Consider the following 21,981-nt stretch of genomic DNA (forward strand, 5'->3'; position numbering starts at 1 on the left):
TAATATTTCAAATACCCTTTGGGTCAGGGAATCTTTATGAAACAATGCCTTCTATTTATTTCAATTAAAGGCATCCTTTATTAAATTTTTATAGATCTGCTTGCTCTATCCTCCCCAACCCTTTTACAACTCTGCTTTCCTCCTTTCCTGAGATTTATTCTTATTGTCTCTCTCCCTCTCCCCCTCCCTCCTTCCCTCCCACTCTACTCTCTCTCCCTCTTATAGTGAGCAATTAAAAGGCTAAGCTTGGTTCTCAAGCCAGCAAGTGAGTGTGTGTGTGTGTGTGTGTGTGTGTGTGTGTGTGTGTGTGGAGAGAGAGAGAGAGAGAGAGAGAGAGAGAGAGAGAGAGAGAGAGAGAGAGAGTTGGGGATGGAGAAGGGAGGGGTGGAGACAAGGATTTTCCATTGCCTAAAAGAGTCCAAGTTTCAACACTGCAAGACACGACTTCTAATCACATCCTTCCCGGAAAAGTACAAGCAGTTCCTCAGCCGAGGTCCCCCACCTCCCACGCGCTTCCCAGCCCGCCCTCCCCGTGGAGAACCCCGCGGCAGCCTCCCAAACACCTGTGACTCATCCAAGAGGCTGCCACAGGGGAACTATTTGCATAACCCCCTCTCCCTAGGCGCCTAGGGCGCAACAAGGAAGGGCAGTTAGGATTATTGCTTTATGATTATTATTTTAATCTGTCATATGACCACGCAAGTAGGCTTTCTCCCCACGCCCTGTTTTGAGCATCTGGGGGTCCCCAAGCCAGCCTCGACTAGTACCCAGGTTTGAACGAACTACCAGAATTTTGTAGCGTCCCAGCGATCCTTGCACCCGCAGCCCTCAGCATTCCCCCGGAAGTCTGGACGGTTCTATTAGGCGTGTACGCGCCTCTGTAGACTATTCCTAAGAAACCTCACATTAAAACCTAGGTTCTGATTGCAAATTCAACCGAAAACAGCTTCATCTGTTTTGCCCTCCGCAAACAACTCTCAACTCTTCGTCCTTGAACTCCAGCAAACACACTTTGTTGGGGTTAACTACTCTTCCCTCCCCCTCCCCCCAACTCATTTGACATCGCCCAGTGATAACTGCTCTGACGTACTTTAAAATAACGTGCGCGAGTCTCCCTCCCTTACTGACTACATTAACACGAACTCCAAGCCTCCGACGCTGCTTTGATAACAAGAAAAAAAATCACTCATAAAAATAGCAACCTACGTAGCCTGTCCATATTTGGAGCTGGTGATGGTTGACAGGAATGCCCCTTTGGACCCTCTCTTTTAGAAAAAAGAAATTGCAGTGGAAATGTTCACACCTCCGCCCGCCACCCCCCACCCCCCACCAGCCCTCGCCTTCTACTCCTCCTCTGCGCCCACCTCCCCCCCCCCCCACCCGCCCCGCCGCCCCGCTTCTGTGACTCAACCAAAGACTCAACTCACCACGGGAAATTTTTTATATATAATCACATATATATCGCATACGTACATACATATATCTCATATACACACATTACATACGCATACATAAATAGCACATGCACAAAGAATATCAGAAAACCAGCCGCGAGATAAACGTGTTTGTCCGGAGACCGGCTGTTAAAATGGACTTATAAGAATCTCCCATTCGGTTGTTTATAAAAGACGAAAATACAAAGGTTTGCAGTACAGTGCACGGGGAGCTGAGTCTAGCGCTGGGCACCGTGCGGCTCCCCTCCTCCCGCCCCCAGGCTCGGCCCTCCCCCCGCCCTCCCCCTAACACGCTTCTCCGCCCCTCCAGGAGGTGGCTATTAAAAGCTGCTGACGTCAAAAGGAACGGCCATCTTTGATGAGGGCAGAGCTCACGTTGCACTGAAGACGAAACCTCAGGGAGGTCAGGCGCTGTCTTTCCTTCTCTCCCAGCCTGGTGGCTCCTCCACACTTGCAACCTGCAGGGTCCGGGAGAACACCACCCTCGGGAGAAGCCAAGGTAAGGAGCCCACTCCCCAGGTCGTGGATCTGGCTGGATGGCGGCAGACCCACAGGGGTCTGTAGCTGGGCAGACCAAGTGAACTTGGGCAAATACAAGTATTTGTGCACCTAGGGTGCGGTATTCCGTGTGTGCGCGTCTGGCAAGACTCCTGCCTGGGGCTTTTTAAAGTGTTTTCTAGGTGAGCTGCTTGGGGAAGAGATGAACGGAGACACTGCTGATGGAGCGATTCGGAGGAAGCGCAAGGATACGTACTAAATAATAACTTACTCTTTTGAAACAGCAGTAGGGTCCTCTCTTCCATTTTGCGATGCAGTTTTCAGAGATGTTTAGGCTGTTGGGGTTTTTTTTCTTCTTTTCTGTAGGCCAAAATAAACAAACCCTGTCGTTTTGACCCTATTAGTATGACTGTTGATGTTAGGGCGCTATTACCCAGGGACGAATTGGGGGAAAGGCAGGGTGTGGACGCTGAGGAGGCGAAAGCAGAAAGGGGAGTTCCCGCCCCGGGCAAGCTGAGCCGCAGCAGCAGCAGCGGCAGCAGCCTCCATGCCCTACGGACTTGATTTATGCCGCCTGCTCCTTGTCAGCTGTGGGCTGGCGGGAGGCGGGCGGGTCGTGCTGGGTGGGAGGGTTCTTCGGAGAGCTGGCGGGGGTGGGCTGCCTTGGGGACTGCGGACGACCTCACTCAGTACCCTGGACAGCAACACCAAGGGACGGCTCTGGGTCCCTCGACCTTTCAGCACCGCGGACAGCGATCCGGCCTCAGTGTTGCATCTACTGCAGAGATGCCTGGCCAGGCAGCACTAGATTGCTTGCTGGGCTGCGGGCCAAATTGCCTCTCTCAGACCTGTGTCTTACAGAGACTCCCTAATAAAGCAGAAGTAGTAGGTAAAAAGAAAGAAAGAAAAAATAAATCCTGCCCACAGGTACTCCTTTGCAGTCAATTACCTGCTCTCTCATCCCCTCAGTTCCTGCATAGCTTCAAAAATAAATAAATAAATAAATAAATAAATAAATAAATAAATAAATAAATAGTCCACTTATGGAAATTTTATGTGTGGCCCTGTTTCCCTTTTTTAGATATGTAATAAACACATTTTGAAAAAAAAAATCTTCATTTATCCAGTTAAATATCAAGGTTTTCGTTTGTTTTTGTTTTAGCACAGAGTAGATCTGTGTATAGACTTTGGTAGGCATAAATGAGGGATACAGGAAGATGCCAATAGGATTTGCTTATAGGAGAGCTGTATCTCCATACATATTTCTATTTGACAAAAATATGGGGGTAGTTTAACTAAGCAGAATCAACTTTAAGAATGAACCCCTCATCCTTTTCCTTTTCCCCCATGTTTATACGTAGGCATGAACCCAATCACATAGCCAAAAAATACATCTCTGAGAAATATTGCAGATCTTAGAGGATATACATTTAACCTCTTTGGCCATGGTTTCAGAGTGAGTGGAAGTATTTTCTATGGACATTGGTTATCTCAGGTGATAGTTTCTGATTTTGACAACACTAAGTCTGGTTTTCCTTGGGAGAATCTAACTGTGTCCTTCATGGTAATGTGAAAGGACCATGGTGTTAGACTGAAATTTTACTCTGACCTACAGATCTACTGCAGTTTCTGTTATAGCACTGCGGGGTTTTGCTGAGGCCGGTGATAAGTACTTTAACCATTGTCTACTCTGAGACTTGGAGCCTCTTAGTGAACACAAATTATCACAGGGATATTTCCAGCTGTTTTATACAGTTAAAGTGTGCATATAATGATCAGGAGCAAAATTGTACTATGTGAGTAGTTGTTAAATAAGAGTAATAGTATATTATGTAAGGACATATACAACGCATTGAAGAAATGCCATTATGATCTCCTGAAAAGCTTCAAGGTCTTGGATTGTGTTTGGTTAGTTATAACTCCATTTATTTGTATACTAGAAATGCTCAAATGCCCTGTCCACATAGAGAAGGTACTTTCTCTTGGCTATTTATTTCCTAGTGTTTTATAATTATTTTTATGAGTAACCATGTGCTTCCATGTATGTATTGATTTGTGATTATAAATGGGTGTAAAATTATTATTCAACAGTATATAACTACATGGAATCGTTTTTATAACTCTTCAGTATGCAGATGAAATAAACAACTGTGCCTTAGTGATGGGAAGAGGGGAGAGAAGGTGGGTAGGAGTTATCAGAAAGCTTCGACTTTATGCTGCATGTCCAGACAGCTCCCTGCGTAGTTGCGTCAAATGAAGAAGCCTAGTGCTGCCGGAATTACGTGCTTGGACATTAGTAATTACCACTGGGTTTGTTTGCTAGTGGAGGACTGGAGTGCGGGGGCAGGAGGGGGTGCGGAGGTAGAAGACTGCAGTGAAGCTGGCAAAGGGCACAGATCTGGGAGGAAGTGGCGATGTGCACAATTATCGAGCTAGTTCTAGAATAGCTTACTGAGAAATTAAAGGAAAACATAATTGAAGCATCAATTTAACATTTACATTATTGATAAAATTCAGGGGAAAAAAATCAAGAGATTTCTTGTTTTAAATTTTTAAAATTCTGAGCAATATGAAGAGAAGAGGCAGGGGCAGATGGACATAGGGATATGCCAGGAAACATTCACGCAGACCCTCGAATGGTACCTGCTTTTTTGTTTATTGGCATTTTCTGCACTACCACCTTAGCATTCAGAATACAAAACAATAATCTCCTTAACCTCTCCATAATAAAATCTCCCAAGAATTCACAATTTTATTTTTACTTTGTTAAACTTGTGCAACCACACATGCACAAACACAATATAAACTGCCCCTTAATTAGCTTGTCTAAAGACATTGCTAAGCTCTTCGAGTTAAGCCTGGAGTGATGGTTATCAACCAAAAGATTGATGTTTCTGCCAATAGAACCTCTTCCTGTAGCAACTGGCCTTAGCAGAACATTAGGTTTTGATGATTAGTAGAAATGAGAGATAATTTGAGAAATAAGTTGAGAGAGATGAAGGATAAAATAGATAAACCTGATTTTTGGATGATGTACTATGAATGAACTATTTTTCTCACGTCATGGAACTGCTTTGCAATGCTATAAAGATAAGAAAATTGGTGTTTACAGCCTCTGTGCTAGATACGTTTCTGCAATGTCATCCCTTGTCAGCAGGGACCAACCTGACAGGAAGCTATTGATCAGTCAGTGAGCACCAGATACATAAATGAACCCCCTGGAGGATATAAAGTCTCATGTTTATATGGACAGATGACTACTATGATGTGAGAAAGGAGGCAGGACTTAAGCTGGCTTTTGGAAACTAAAGAGAGGAGGAGGAGGTCTGCTAAGTAAAAGTTACATCATAGACAGAGCTGAAGTTAGGCAAGCCCAAGTTATGGTCAGCAAACCCTAAAAATGCCCATCCATTTGGGTGGAGTGTGAAGCTTGTGTAGGGGAATGTGCTGGAATGAAAAGCTGGAGCCTTCTGTGGAAGGCCTTGAATGCCAAGCTCAGGATTTGGTACTTTATCCTCTAAAGTTGATTCCTGAGCAGAAGCTGATGTAACAAAGTAATCAGCTCTTTTTTAATATCTAGGAGTTGTTACTGAGAGAGTGGATTAACTTGGCATTCTTCCAGAAATAGAGGGAAGCAATCATAAGGGATAATTAATTTTAAAAAATAATCGGTCCTCATTTAGGCATCTTTTAGGATCATTCTTCAGGATATGCAGATAGACTTATATGTCCTTCCCAGAAGTTAATTATAAGTTTCAATTTTCCATTACTAACTAAAACAAATTATTCAAGATGAGCACCTACCAAAGAGACTTAAAAGCAGGTCAGGAATCTAGTGATAAGGGGTACCCAGAAGGTGCACTTGAATAATAATTATGCATAACACTCTCTTGTACCTTCTGAGTATGCTACACTGACTGGATGGATAAAAAATATATACCAGTTTTCCTGTGTATGTTTCAGGCATCATGATACATAGAAACAGCCCCAAGTGGCTAAAACTGGAAAAAAAAATTAGATACTATAGTAAAATTTGGGAAGACAGAGGTGAAATGAGCATTTATACTATTTCTTTTCCTACCATCCTTGCTGACATTGGCTGATTACCCTTTCTTAAGGGCTAGCGTGAGGTCTGAACCGTACCCATTTCCCTTTTAATCTTTTACTCTCACAGCAGAGCTTCAGAATTCCAAATGCTGATGGAACTGCTGAGCCAAAATAGTCAATGACTTTGTGTCGAGGAAGAAATGGCAATTGCAGACATAAATCTTGTTCCTATTTCAATTCTGGCTCTCAGGTGTCAAGGGACTATACTCATCTGTTCTTTACCAAAATGCTTGCAGAAAAGACATCCTTAGGATAACGTTGTGATTTTCAAGCGACTCCCTGGGGGAAATCTGGAGGTAGTGACCTTTGATGCTTTATAGGAGGTCACACTGGTGGTGTTATACTGAGTGCAGAGGGCTTTTCAAATCTAGTTAAGAGGGAGGGAGGAGATGTGGCATAGCAATGAGGAAGCTAGGACATGAAGAGTAGACAAAGAGGTGTGTGTGTTGTTGTTTTTTTAATTAGTCCTACAGGAGGAAAGAGACTTAAGAGAAATTTCCAGAGATCCCCAACTTCACTTTGAACTCTTCAAAATTGCTGTTATTACTGTAATGATTGTAGCAGCTCATTTCTACATCATTTTTTCCTCAGGGATCTCATAGCACTTCACTCAATATAAAAGACAAAGCAGTTTCTGATATCTAAATGAATGATGCCAACTATAGTTGTATGAGTTTATATATAATATCAGGTAACATTTAGTAAGCCATAAATCTGATTTAGAAGGACAGATATATCTAAAGCAGTGACTAATCAGAGTAGGCCTGTGGGGGAGAAGAGCGAGCCCTAATTCTGAAAGCTTTTACCTGTACTAGCTCACTGAATCTCATAACAACCTTGTAGTCAGGGTACTGTTATTATTTTTATTTTACAGATAGGGAAGCTGAGGCAGAGAAAGGCTATGTAGAGCCTGATCACAGAGTGGAGCCAGGATTTAAATGCAACCACTCTGACTCCAGAGGCTAAGCTTTTAACTACATACTGTGCTACCTCTTGCATCATTCACATTTTTCACTTTGGTAAAAGGAGGCACAGAGAATGGACGTGATTTTTTCTTTTTCTTTTCTTTTTTTTTTTTTGCAGCATCTTTTCTCCCTCAATTGGGCAGCAGGGTGTGATGGCAAAGGATGCTGATCAAGAGTCAGGAGACCTGGTTCTAGTGCTGAAGCAACTGCTTGTAATTTCCTGTTTTGGAATTACACCATCTTTAAATAAGTCACTCAACCACTGTTGAACTCAGTTTCTTCATCTGTGGAATGGCAGAACTGGACTAATGGTTTCTAGTATTCCTACCATTCAGAAGTCAGGGAAATCAGTGCTGAAAACGGATAGGTGTAGGTCCGGTGCCCTGATGGTCTCATCTGGCACTGCCTTAGTACTGCTTTCGGAACTGACCAGACTCCCTCCCCCAACATAATATTAATTACACCCACAGCCTCTCTCTTACTCAAAGTCTCTCTCTCTCTCTCTCTCTCTCTCTCTCTCTCTCTCTCTCTCTCTCCCCCCCCCCCCCCCCCCCAATAATTGCTTTGCCATCATCTCTCTGGAGTCTTCTTTCTGGTCGACCCTAAGAAGTCCTGTCTTTTCCCCCACAGCCCTGCCCTGAGTCATCAGTGCTTTGGGGATCTCCCACCCTTCTCAATCAGATTCATTGCTGTCTGGCACAGACTTTTCTCTACAACTTTCCTAAACATTGTATCATTCTTTTTTTCATCTAATTAACTCTTTTTTTATTCCTTTCTGTACCCCCTTTGATCATCTCCTATAGCCACTTTAAGTCTGAATTAAAGTGATTTACTAGCTGCTATTTCCTCACTCCTTTTCCTTCCTCTGTTACTTTAGAAAAGAGAAAACAGAAGCTTTTATAGAATCTGTGAGCCCTTACATACTTAAAAAGTAACATTTCCATATGACCTGAATTACATGATATTAGTAGCCAGCTCAAAAACTAATCAAATCTGGAGGATGAGGGTGTGTTGCAAAATAGCATTTCAAAACAGCTTTAAGCACAAAGGATGAGGAGAGGAGGAAGTTTTAAAGCCTAGGAGTTTTAAAGGTCAGAGGCTAGCAACCGGCAGTATGATATTAATTAGATTCATCGTCCCATGTGAATTAATTCACATGTTTCCAAAAAGCCATGTTCTTCTTGCTACAGCTCCATTTCTACTGCAGATGTCAGCATCTTTTCCAGAGTATGGCTTGATGTTACCAGAGGAGATCCTAGCTGATTTTCTTCCTGCTGACTCATGGAGGTTGGCGTCACTAGTGACGAACTGATAAGAACAAATCTGTATGCCCAAAAAGGGATGGGAGAAAATCCTGTTTAAAGGACATTCCAGTAATGTTTCCTTTTAAATGTTTTAACAACCATTCAGAGGAACTCAAAGTGCATTCCCATGTCTGCACCAAATTGATGCTGAGTGACAGCTGCACTAGGGTTTATGAATTGTTTTCTTTGGTCTGGAAAAAATACATTCGATCATCTTAGGCAATAAAAGTTGAATTCTGATCCATCGAAGGGGAAACTTACAACAATTCACTGATCTTTACTTCTGTGTTTGGGTTTTGTTGTTGAACTGATTTTGTTTCCTCACAAAGTTGCCTATTTCTCGTATCTTAAATGGAGAGTTTGCACTTTTTGCTGACTCACCTCACCTTGTCCTCCAAGATGGCCCATTTTATACTTGAAGAATAAGCTTATTTTCCTGCTAAAATGGTAGATTCTAGCAAATGACCATCTGGTCTCAGCCTCCACATCACTTCCTATATTTAAACTAGTCACACATTTTGAACTTGGGAGATGATTTTTCATGCCTGTAGGCTTGGATTAGTGCTTCTGTCCTTTACTGATGACAGCATGTAAGAAAAAGAGTCTCTTACGTGCCCCCCTGAGACCAGAGTCACCCTGCTTTCCAAACACATCAATCTCCAACTTTTTCCCCAAAAAATATCCAGTGCCTCTTTGCCTAGGAGAGAAAAATAAACCTAGTTGATATGCTAAGTCAGTCCCATTTATCTTTTTTAAACTACGTATGTTTAACAGTTCCTTTATAGATCCATTTAGCCTTAAGAAAAAGCTATCACCAAGTAAACATTGAATTCTGCATTTCTTTTTCCCGGTTCTTCTCTTGAACCAAGTCTAAAACCACTGGTCGGTTATTCTGCACCCTGCTTTCTCAGCTTAGAATGAAGATATTACTTATAACCATAAGAAAGAAAGTAATTAACTTATTGAATGTCTATGGTATGCCCTACTAGGCCCTTCACATACATTATCTCGTTTAATTTTTATGGCAACCTTAAAAGAGTTTGGAATTCTTGTCTTTCCGACTACAACATCCATGTTGTTCCCCACTACCCCATGAGTTTTTCAGTGAGGTGTGCACAATCCATTGAGATTTTCTAATAGAAAGCATACCCCTAGCATGTAGAACATGAGATGGCAAAATCCAAAGAACTTGGTCCTCTGGGCTGAAAAGTCAGGTCAGATATGATAGTATGAGTGACTCAGTATCCAGACAAGCTCATTGAGCCCTAGATTGAGAGTCAGATGGGTGAATACCTAGCTCATCTCTGCCACTTCAACAGTATGACCCTAACCTGAACCAAGCCTCAGTTTTCACATCTGTAAAAAAGAAAGTAGCTGTCACGTATATGTCACATGTTTGTCATGAAACCTAAATGAGCTGATGCTAGTGAAGTACTGTTACCTGCCCCATTCTGGGAGAGAGAAAGGGACTGTTGCTATCATGTGTCATTATCTGCCATTTGCCAGATTTCCAATGTTCCTCATTACAGGTTACGTGGGGGCTCGATGCTTCATTTTCTGATATTGACTTTGCTTTAAGAAACAACAAGTCTTGGAATCACATTACTTTTTTAGCTTGAGCAGCATGCATGATAAAATGGGAAAATGTGTTAATAGTCTCTGATTTTTCTATTTGAGGAAGGATTTTTAAAATGCCTTTGAATAGTATCTCTGGGAATGGCCTCATAGTTCTCAGGATAACATTTGGAGACCAAAGAGGCTTGGTTATTGTTCAACTAAACACTAGCCTCCTTTTGCTCAATGCCTTGGGTTTTTAAGGCCCTCGAGTAGTTAAGAGATGATAAGCAAAATGTCCTGCTATTCTTTAGCTTAAGAAAAATAAATTTGCCGTAAGCTATTTAGTGAAGCATTATTAAAGCTGCATCTGTTAGCTTCATTTTGTATTCAGCTTTGTGTTAAGGTTTGTGGGGGAGGGTTGGGTTCCTTATTAAATATTGTGTATGCACATGCGTGTTCTTATACCTGCATACAATATGCAGACAGAGAGGTGCAAACACAGACTTTCTCACAGTCAGTCTCCTACATGTATCATGTCATTCAGAGCCTTTAGCTTTATTTATATAAATATAAAATATAAAACCTGCATCGGCTAGCTATATGAACTGAAAAATGTACGCTCCTAAGCCACATTTACAGAATGATTTCACTTCATAGTTGGAAAAGAATTCTGAAGCAAACAGAAAAGAATTCTGTTTGCAGCAGTGACCTAAAATTCTGCTTTGGGGACATTTCATGCAAATCCAGGCCTACAAGACAAGAGAGCACTTTTGAGCATCGACCATGTGCTAGTTATTATATTCCTGTCTATTGTGGCTAGTGTTATATTTAATTTCTACAGCAACCTCCTAAGTGGTGACTGTTATTTTCCACACTTGACTAGAGAGGATACTACTTGGTCAAGGTTCTACCAAAGATTCCAAGGAGATAATCACCACTGCTACTCCCTCCTTGAACCTACTGATACATAGACGCGGTAAGTGATAAAAAGAAGAAGAAAATCAGGCTTTTTGTTAAAGCCTGATTGGAAAAAAAAGGTTGGGACCAGCAGCCAGAATCAGCCTGCTCTTCCTACTCCTAATCCTACTTCATACCTAGACATTGGGATTCACCAAAGGAGAAAGGGCTACAGAGATATATTCAGTAAGACAGAAGAGCTAGAGCACCTTCGGTTAGGGGTGGGCAACCTTTTTGTGAGTGCGTGCCAAAACCAGCAAAATCTCTGACTCAAAATTCTTCTGCGTGCCAACCCTAATTTTTTGAGAACATGTTATGCCTACTTGATATCTCTTAAGGTGTACGTATGTGAAGAACCTTGAAGAAATAATAAAATTCATTCGAGCAACAAAAACACAGTATATGATGATGAAAAATACATTTATTTTTTAATGTATACATGTACACTGATAGTAATTACCTCAAGAGAGTAGAGTGCTGACTTAGAGAGGGTCCTGGGAGAAGGCCTTTCTGAGAAATGGCATTTAAGCAGAGACTAAATCACCTGAAGGCCCAGTGATTTTGATTTCCCACTCACTCTGTACCTTTATTAGAACCTTGGCACTTGATTCTATTGTGTATCAGCAAGAAACATAAATTGGACCTTGGTCTAAATAATACAGGTATGATTTCCCATTATCTTCTCATTTTTCTCTCAGATTTCAAAACCTGGAGCACTTATAGCTTCAGGGTACAGTAAGAGAAAGTGACTCTATGAAACCCAAACAGCCCACAGTGGCAGAAATTGAGGATTATGGTCCTCTGGTCCAAGTTTTTCCTCCTTTGGCTCACTTTGCCTCTTAGCGTGACCTTGCTATATGCACGGATATCCTGATGAGCTGGGCACTTATGGCCTCTTTAGGCTGATGAACTCAAAAATGAGAGCCAAACCAAGGATATTGATACAGGATAGTTAACTAAGTGGTGAAGTTCCCTTTAAGCCTGTAACTCGTCCTTCTATCTAGTTCCTACTATAGCTATTAGGCTGTGTTCCATGTGGGCTTTATAAGGACATACTGGTATGTGGCCCAGTGGGGGGAAATATGAGTGTAACAGTAAGTCCTTGCCTCAGCCAACCATAATATTGAATTTGCTACAAATTTTATTGGACACAATAAGGGGTGGGAAAAGGAGTGAAGTAAGGAGAGGGAATAAAAGGAGAGCCTCCCGCCTCTGCATTCATTGACTGGAGTTCCTCTTTCCATCAATCACCAAAAAGACCCAGGAGAAAGCCAAGTCATTTTTGATCCAATGAGGAGGTAAACATAAAGAGTTGGCATCTGATTGAAGGACAGGTTGCAGGAAGGCACACAGACCCTAAAAGAGGAAGTGGGCGCAAAGAAGCTGTTAGGCTACAAGATATTTTTTCTAGACCAGAAAATTCAGGTTCAAGGCCATGTTCTCATTCCACTTGCTCTAGTCCCTTCTTTCTCTAGCATTTTGGGAGTCTGATTTTTCTTTCTTTTGTTTTGAGCTTGTTTTTAACATTGGTTTCCTGAATAAAGCTTTTGTGTATTATTAAATTAGAAGTAAGTCTCACATGAGTGTCTCCTTTATGTTTTTTTTTTGTTTTCCTCCTAGATCTACTCACAGCCCTGACCAAATAGATCAGAGTTGGCCTCTGGGTGGAGCAGGCAAGGACCCCTTGATCATAATTGAGGTGCCTCTTTTGGATGCAACAAGCTGGTGACTTAAAAAAAAAAAAAGTCTTATATACAGAGACTGAATTTTTATCAGATCACTTACCAAACAATCAGGTACAACCAGAATCAGATACAACTAGAAGTTTCCTGGGTTATTTTGCCACAACTTTTTCCTACAGTTGTCTTCATAAGTTATGTTAATATTTTGAGAGATAGAATTGGGCAAATAGGCACTAAAATAAATCAACCAAGTTTAAAATATTTTAATCTGAATATAGTTAGCTTTTTGCTTTTTCCAATGGACCCTACTGGCAGTTTGATAAAGCCTATAGGTCTCTTTTCATAGTGATATTTTTAATGTATAAAGTAAAATACATCACTTGTTATACAACAAAAAAACCTGCATCCGGATTTCCTAGCTATTACCCTAAAACTTAGTGGCTTGAATAGCTACCATTCAATTTCTTATTGCTACTGGTTCTATGAATTCAGTAGGTGGTTCTTCAGTCAGTTGATAGGTTGACTGGGGTCTTCTTGGTCCATGAATGGAGATTGGTGCTGGCTTTCGGCTAGGGTGACAGGAGTGATTAGACCGCATGTCTCTCATCATCCAAGAACAGCAAGAGAGGGCACTCTCCAATGTGTAAGCACTTTCAAGTCTATTTAGGTCACATTTGCTATTGTCTCATTGGCCAAAGTAAGTCATATGGCCAAGCACATAGTCAGTGTGAGAGGGGCCACCCAAGATTATGAATACTGAGAGAGGAATTATTAGGGCCATTTTTGCAAAAAAGAAAAAAGAAAAGAGAAAAGAGAAAAGAAATCTACCACAGCCCCCAACGATCTTGGAAGCTTAAGTCAGAGAAAGCCCCTCCACATACCACAGGCTGGGGACTAGATTCTGGTTGTCCATCCTGGTGCATCATAACTTCCACTAAATTCCACAACCCAGGGGACTAAGGATGGGTTTTCATTACCGTACTGCCATAGGCCTTCCAATTTCTTTTCCAGCCAAACGTGGAGACTTAGGGTCTAAGTTTAAGGTATCCTTGGGTCAAGAGGAACACCTCTCTGCATCTCTCCAAGCTAAGCAATCACAGATCCAGATGTCTGGTAAATTCAGGGGAGAGTCAAAGAGAAATTTTTTTCTTTGAATATTGAAAGTGAATAAGCCTTTCTAGATTCAAACTGGGAAAAAACACACGTCAGCTTCTTACTGCTTTGTGATGATGTTTCTTTATATGAAATTTCACTTGGACTTGTCTTAGTGAGGACAACTTTATTTGAATTTTTTCTCTGTCCTTGCAGAAGTGCCCACTGTTTAAGCAAACCCTGTTTTGTCCTCTAGTTGCAAGAGCTCCCCATAATGGCAGAAACAATTCTCTGCCAGCTCTCTGCCCAGTGAGCACTTTGGAAATGGGAGCCCAAGGGAGGAGGCAGTGGAAAAAACCCTGAAGGCTTTTCAACTGTGCTGCTGGGCCATGGATAACAAGCCAGGCACCGGTACTGGGGCCTTGCGGCAGGCCCCACCAGAGCCTCCGTCTTAGCTCTTCCACAGATTAGCAGGGGATGTCTGACTCACCCCGCTGCCTAGCTGGGCACTTCCAAAGAACATTCTGAATCCTAGCTGTATATTTTCTCAACTCACTTTAGATATCAGTGAGCAGACTCCTTAAGGTCAGAACCTGGGCAGAAGAACTGTCCACTCTTTCAGACACTGCACCAGCTTCAGTTTACTGAGCTCCCAAAGCAAATGAAATTAAAGGCTTCTAAATTATCCTTTAGTTGGGTCCTCCCAGAAGCAGACCTGAGAGAAGGACAAATGCACTTGTTTTATTTGAGAGATGATCCGAGGAAGCTCTGGTAGGTAAGCAGGGAAGCTACACGGATGGGAAGGAAGCCAATACAGGGGGCATTCTTGAGCAGGTTACCACCTGCTGAGGCTCACTCCTGAATTGCTCCACCCCAAGGGAATCCGGGCTATTTATTCACCAACTTCCATCCTTCAGTGGCTAAGAGGTGTAAACTGGTACCCAGCCCTGTGTAAGGCCAGGCCTACTCCCAAGATTGGAGAACTCCCTAAGGCAGTGAGTGAGTGGTAGGTGCTTGCAGTAGAGGCCCTCAGAATATACAGGAAAGGTGGGTGTCAAGGAGATGTAGGTAGAGCTTCGAGAATGGCTGCTACAATTTTGCAAACTGTCATCTCCAGACACTCCGAGCATCACAACAGCTGTCTCCAGCTTTGGTGCATTCATATATGTCAGCATATGTTCCAACACATGTTCACTGGGCTCCTACTGGGTACCATTTATTCAGCACCCATGTGCCAGGCGCTAAGCTAAGGTTTTGGAGTATATCATCTCATTTGACCCCCATGACAACCTGCAACATAGTTTTATTTTGCAGCTGAGAAAACTAAGATGGAGGTTAAGTAAATTACCTAAGTCCCTCAGCTTGGAAAGGGCAGAACTGAGATTCTAGACCCATCGTCAAGACCAAGTTCCGTCCACTGTAATCACCGCCCCAACTAGGTGGAGAGTCTATTCTGCTGACTTGAGAGAAAGCCCAACCATGCCCAGCCCCTGCCCCACCATTTCTCCAGAACCCTCCTCCTCTTTGTTTCTCTTGTCCCTGTATCTGTGGTTCTCAAGTTGGATCCAGAGAATTAACTTCTGTCCCTTTGGTGTCCGAACACTCTCTCAGGGCAGTGGGTTGTCCCTCACGTCCTCCAGGCCCCAATACCCTGAGCACTATGACCACTTTCTCCAAGCTCTGCATCTTTGAATCACTGGGTCCTTAAACATCCTCCAACTCACACCCACCCATGCATGAGCTGTGCTCCTCCAGCCAGCATCTGTCAGGTGCTTTGGCAGGTTCTGCCACCTCGGTATCCTCCTGAAGGAATCAGAGAACTATCTCTTTGTGGCATCTTGTGACGTTAAGGCTGATTTCACCTGTGAGCTCAATGAAAATAGAACCCACTGATTTGTGTTTAAGCATCAGAACAAAATGGAAGTCCCAATTTACTGTTGTGAGTATTTTTAAAATAAAGTGGCACACGGTAAGGACCAAGAGAAGGAATAATTAGTTCCACAGGAGTGGGAGGGAGGCGGCAGCTCTCACAGTCTCAGAGAAGGTACCGCAGCAGTAAACACAGAACTTCAGCTGCCAGGTGGCAAACCATATATATCAAAGGGAGTGGGTGGGACGCAAAGCAGTGCTGCACAGCTCCACTTTACAGACGATAGATCTGACTTCATGAGCATCATACTGTCATTTTGAACAACAATATCAATAGAGCATCGATGCCACCTCTGGTGCTCTGAAGCCAGTATCGGTGAGTGGCCAATTCTCTCCAGCTCTCCCAGGACAAAACAGAAAATAAAGCTGTAATGGAAAGAACTAAAAGAATGGGGCTGAAGTCTTCGATGGAAAGGCCCCGGTAAAGATCAGAGAGAGTATGTTTTATACCATGGGTCCAAATACTCAGGGACAAAATCCACAGTGTTTTAATGGAGACGGAAGAGTAGGGGTCATCTGTCATTCAGACCTAGTTTTTATTCCTTCTTAGATCCCAACTCTAGGTGCTTTGATCTACTCTGCCATCTCTGTGCTCTCATGTGTGAGGCTACATCCTGGAATCATGGAATGTTGAGCTGCAAGAAATGTTGGGAAGCCTCCAACTCAAAGCTCTTACTCACACGTAAGGACACTGCTGCGACCTTGTTAAATAAGCGCTTGTTAGGTAGAGCCCCCACGCTACTCACAATACCCATTGGCCTTCCTGAAGTAGAGGAGCAGAGGGAGACAAGGCGGGTAGAAGCCCTCGGATTTCAGAGAGGCAGCACCGGGAACCCACAGGGGCCGTTCTGGAACCCAGGTGTATTCCCTCTCTATTGCTATGCAACAATATTACTGCAGACCTAGTAGCTTAAAGCAACACACATTTATTGTCTCACAATTTCCATGGGTTGTGCGTCTGGGCACAGCCTGGCAGGGCTCTCTGCTCAGGGGCTCACAGGTTGGACTCCAGGGGCCAGCAGGGCTGTTTTCTCATCTGGAGCCTGAGGTTCACTTCCAAGTTCATTCAGGTTGTTGGCAGAGTTCAGTTCCTCGCATGGAAGGACTGAGGGCCGTTTCCTGGCCGACTCTCAGCCACGGACCCCTTCAGTTTCTTGTCAAATGCCCCACTGATTTTTGCAAGAAGGGCCAGGTCCCTCCTGATTAGGTCAGGCCCACCCCAGGGAATCTCCCTTTTGATTATCTCAAAATCAACTAATTAGAGACCTTAATTACACATGCGGAATCCCATCATCTTTTCTCATAACATAACCTCATCACATCCTGTCACATTCATAGGTGTCACCCACTCTCCAGGGGAGGAGATCATACACAGAGCTTGGGCCCCAGGGGTGGGAACCTTAGGAGCTATCTTAGAATTCGTCCCCCACACTGGAGAAAGCCCAGTTCCACCTCCTTCAGCTATCCAGGTGCTCCGACCCTAGAGGGCACCTAGATCCACGCCCCACAATCAGAGGCCTCCATAATAACCATTTCTCACCGGCCTGGCCTCCTTCTGAACTGGGTAATTTTGATGTTTGCAGATCCACCCACCAGCCTGAGTTGGTGCCGTGGGCATTTTTCTAGCCTGATTGCCTCAATCCACAATCATTGTCCCAGAAGAGAGGAGGCCCGCAGAGCTCTGGAAGAGCAGGCAGGGGCCTCTAGAGCATTCAGCTTCCAGTGTTTGCAGTTAGTGTCCCAGGGAGCGAGGCGAGTGGCCTCATCACTGTGTGGAGTCAGCCATCACTGTGTGCAGCCAGCAATCACCTCAGACTCTGGGGGGTCCCTGACATGAGCTACAGAAACACTGCTGTGAAGCAGCTGCTGGGGGTAATGGGGATGCCCTAAGGCTCCCTGAGCTTTCATGGAGCCCAGCAAAAGGGCTGGGGCTGCCCACCCAGCTCAAGGGAGGCCAGTGTGGACTGCGGGGCCCTCAGCATACTGAGCCCTGACAAAGCTGGACTGCCTTGAGCCAAAAAGGAGCAGCAAAGGCCTTGGCCAGAAAGACAGGGATTGAGGCAGACCTCAAGGGAGCAGGCTGCCTGGGTTGGGGGAGCAATCAGGGGGCAAGGGTGGTGTCTTTGTTCTGTGCATCACAGGCAGCCTGGCAATGCCTCCTGGCTCAGAAGGCAGCAGGTGGGTTCAACACTGGATCCTCATCATGCAGAGCTGAAGCCTGAAGCAGCCGTCAATTCTCCCTCCCTCCTCTGTCATTTACCACGTACTAACTGAGCATCCACTGAGCAGATTCTACTCCATGCTTAGTGCTGCTCTAGTCACTGAGATAACAGGGGTGAACTTGTTGGGCAAGAACTCCTTTTGTGGAGATAACATTTTAGTGGGAGGAGACAGATATCGAACAAACCAAAAGACAGACAAGAACAATATCAGATGGGGATGAGGCTAAGCAGGAGATTAAACTAAGGCAATGTGTTAATGGGAGACGAGATCAAAGCAGGCCTCTGAGGAGATGACAGGTGAGCTCCTGAAGGGAAGGGACCAAGGGAGCGAAGTTGGTGTGTTTGTAGGACGCAGTGGGACCATGTTGTTGGAGGGAAGTGGACAGGAGAAAGGTGGTGTGAAATGAGACCAGAAAGTTAGGGAGGACCAGACCGGCATGGCCTGGAGAGGCTGGCTTTTGTTTGAAGAGCATTGCAGGAGGGTTTTGTTTTGTTTTTGTTTTTTTTAATGTTTCTATTAATTTCAGAGAAGAACGTTGAGGGAGAGAGGTAGAAACATCAATGATGAAAGAATCATTGATTGGCTGCTTCCTGCACATCCCACACTGGGGATCAAACCTGCAACCTGGGCATGTACCCTGCCCGGAATCAAACTGTGACCTCCTGGTTCATAGGTCAACACTCAACCACTGAGCCATGCTGGCCAGGCTGGGAGGAGAGTTTTAAGAAGGGGATTGGTTTGATCTACTTTAATCATTTCACAAGGTCACTCTGGATTGTGGTGGAGCAAGAGTGGAAACCGGGAGCCCAGTAGGAGAAATTGCAGCTTCTGAGTTTGGCTATGAATGAATAAATGTGGACCAGGGGAGATGATGTGACTTACTCAGGGGCTCCTAGCTAGTAAGGGGTGGCCAGTGGGTAAGCAGCATCAGGTTGGGCCATCAGAGAACCCTACGCTGACTTAAGTCACATTCCCTGGTTGCAGTGGGATTCATGTGCAAGTGATTCCCTGAGGAAGGATTCGCAGGTCAGCCAATAAAAACGTGACCAAAGCAGGATGGGGCAGGGGAAATCCCAGCAAGGATGTGGACTCAGTTGGGGACCAGCCTCAGCCTGATCCCAGGAGGAGCTCCAGACTACAAATTGGATCACAGTTCGTCCTGCCTTGAGAAAAGGAGGTAGCCCTGTATCTGTCTGTCGTTGGCCAGCCTGGAGTGCACGGGCATGTAAACTCCCAGGGATCTCAGTGGCAGTGGGGCCTGTCAACCACGGGCAGGTGTCAGGAAAAGTCACAGGTATACACTGAGCCAGAGCAAGCCCAGCATCTGGGGAACTGGTGCACCTGCCAGCACAGTGTAACAGGGGTCTGGGCAGTGCATCTCCAGCATCCTTTATAGTAGCCATGACCTTCCTGAGTGAGGGAAGAGGGATGACTAGACTATGCAATGCCCCATTGCAAGAAAACATTGGATCCAAAATTTTAAAAATAAATTAAATGAGCTAACATGGGAGGTCTGTTACAGGAGGAACTTCATTGCCCACAGGTTCTCTTCAAAACACCTTTAAATAGCTCCCACTATGCACTGAAAATAGGAATTGATTTATGGGTGTTCCATTCACTCAGCTTCTCAGGAATAAATTCATTGCGTGCTGGAAGGTGTCAACACCCAAGCTCTGCACTCTGAATAAACCAGCAGCAAGAGGAGTTTATTTCAAGGTATTCAGCCTGCAAGTCGGGAAACTCGAGGCTATGGGAGCAACAAGTTCAGAGTTGCTTACAGACTAAGGGATATTTTATTTGGGTTTTTCACCTGATTGGTTGCCAAGTGATTTTCTTCTCTATTTGGATCAGAGTAGCTGAGTCAGGGGAGCGAGGGTGTTCAGAGATGGTGTGAACAGATGTGGAGTTTGGGGACTGGCTGGTGTCCTTTTCTGAATTTTGAGAAGAGCTGTACCTTCGCAAAAGGTTAGGTTAAGTTTCCTTTATGTGCCTGTGTTGACCCTCTCCTTTGTCCCTGACATAAGTGACTCCAGTTTAGTTTGATTCCATAAAGGTTACATCTGGATATCTATTTAGCCAACATAAAAGGGAATTAGGATTAGGCCCACCTAACCAGTGCTTTAGAGTGTCCCACCAAAGAGATCTGATTCTGATTCTGAGAGTAAATGTGGCCTATTCCCAGGGAGAGCTGCCCCAGGAGGAACCCCTGCACTGCGACCACAAGAAGGAACCGTGGCTCAGACAGACCACCTGAACAAATTGGCCCCTGGTGCCCTTCTCAGCTGTGTAGCTCTTAAGAATGTAGATCAGTGGTTTCCAAGATTTGTCAATACATCAGAGTCTCCTAGGATCTTATAAAAATTCCAAAGCCCAGGCCATATCCTAAACCAATCAAATCTCTATTTCTGAGGGCATTTAAAATATATGTATATTTATTGATTTCAGAGAGGAAGGGAGAGGGAAGAGAGATAGAAACATCAATGATGAGAGAGAATCACTGATCGGCTGCCCCCTGCAGGACCTATACTGGGGATTGAGCCCACAACCCAGGCATGTGCCCTTGATCAGAATTGAACCATGACCTCTTGGTTCATAGGTCAGTGTTCAACCACTGAGCCATGCCAGCTGAGCCTGAGGGCATTTTTTACTAAGCTTTTTGTTTTTGAGTAATTTTAGGTTTGCATCAAAGTTGCAAAGATGATATACCTTTCATCCAAAGACAGTATACCTCTCATCCAATTTCCCCCATGGTTAACACCTTAAATTATCATGGTTCATTTGTCACAACTAGGAAATCGACATTAGTTTATTACTATTATCAAAGTCCAGTTTTTATTTGGGTTCCACCAGCTTTTCCATTGGTGATCTATTCCTGCTTCTGGTTCCAATTCAGGTACCACATTGCATTTAGTTGTTATGTCCCCCCGTCTCCTGTGGCCTGTGGCAGTTTCTCCATCTTTCTCTTTCATGACCTTGACATTATTGAGGAGCTTTGGCTTGGGGCCCTATAGAATGTCTCCCCATCGGGGTTTGCCTATCGTTATTCTTATCAGTAGGGCTATGGTTTTTTAGAAAGGATATGGCAGAAGTGAAGTGCCCTACTTGTCACCTCATGTCAGGGGAAACAGCAAAGTCATATGACATCACTGGTGATGTTCTAGTTTACTACTTGTCCAGGGTAGGACTGGTGTTCACCAGGTCTCTCTACTGTGAAGTTACTTTTCTCTTCCATACTCTAAACTTTGGAGGTGTGTCACTGAGTCTAGCCCACCCTCAAGGTGTGTGTGTGTGTGTGTGTGTGTGTGTGTGTGTGTGTGTGTGTAAGGAGGTCATAATCAAGCTCAAGCTCAATCTGAGGGACACATTTTTACAGCCACCATTCTGACCTGATCTCTTTGCCTTAGTTCCCAGTCACTTTTGTGCAAACTTTCTCAAATGATCCAGGACTTTGAATACTCTTCAGATCCCCTGGGAATGAACCAGCACATCCAAACTATGTTATGTTGGGCAGGTTATTTAGTTCCTTCTGAGCCTCAGTTTCCTCACCTAAGAAATGGGTATCAATAGAGAACCTATTGCTAAGCATGATTGCAAGGATTAAATTAGTTAATGTCTACAAAGTTTTGAACACATTGCTGGACAGAGAACAAACATTCTATACATGTTAACTACCAATAATAGTAACAATAGTAGTAGCAGTAATGCCTTCCTTACTCCAGCCTTGTGTATGAGGTATCTACTGCCTCAATAATGCACCCAATGTCATAAAGCAGAAAGTTGGAACTTAGATTTGAGAGGGGCATATTGAGCAACTCACTCCACAGTGTTTATTTAGTAAGTGAACACTTATTTAGCATTTACTCTGTATCAGGCCGTGTTCTAATCATTTTCATATTTACTTACTTACTCTTTACAAAAAGCCTATGAGGTATGAACTATTATTGTCCTCATTTTCCTGACAAGAAACTGAGGCATAGTAGCTTGCCTAAATGCACACAGCCAGTGAATTGGCAGAGCCAGGATTTGAACTGAGCCAGTCTGACTTCAGAGTCCATGCTCATAACCACTATGCTACACCAAGTGGTCCAGTACTGGGAGAGTCTTTGAAAGGGGCTTTGCCTGGTCAGGGTAGGGAAGCCCTGTAGGGCAAACATCTGTGAAATCTTGGGCAAGCTTATACAAGGCAAGTTGGGGACAGGGGTAGGGGAAAGAG

At 44.0% G+C, this 21,981-nt stretch overlaps 1 protein-coding gene across 2 annotated transcripts in view; it reads left to right on the forward strand.

Annotated features, from left to right (window-relative positions):
• Window positions 1-1,811: 1,811 nt before the first annotated feature.
• Window positions 1,812-21,981, forward strand: part of SNAP25 (synaptosome associated protein 25) — a 79,064-nt gene continuing 58,894 nt past the window's right edge. For both annotated transcript variants that reach the window (XM_036323386.1, XM_036323384.1), the window contains exon 1: window positions 1,812-1,953. The gene's annotated coding sequence lies outside the window, so the exon portion shown is untranslated. The remainder of the gene's footprint in view (window positions 1,954-21,981) is intronic.

This window comes from Myotis myotis, unplaced genomic scaffold (assembly GCF_014108235.1).
Source record: "Myotis myotis isolate mMyoMyo1 unplaced genomic scaffold, mMyoMyo1.p scaffold_m19_p_9, whole genome shotgun sequence".
Lineage (NCBI taxonomy): Eukaryota > Metazoa > Chordata > Mammalia > Chiroptera > Vespertilionidae > Myotis > Myotis myotis.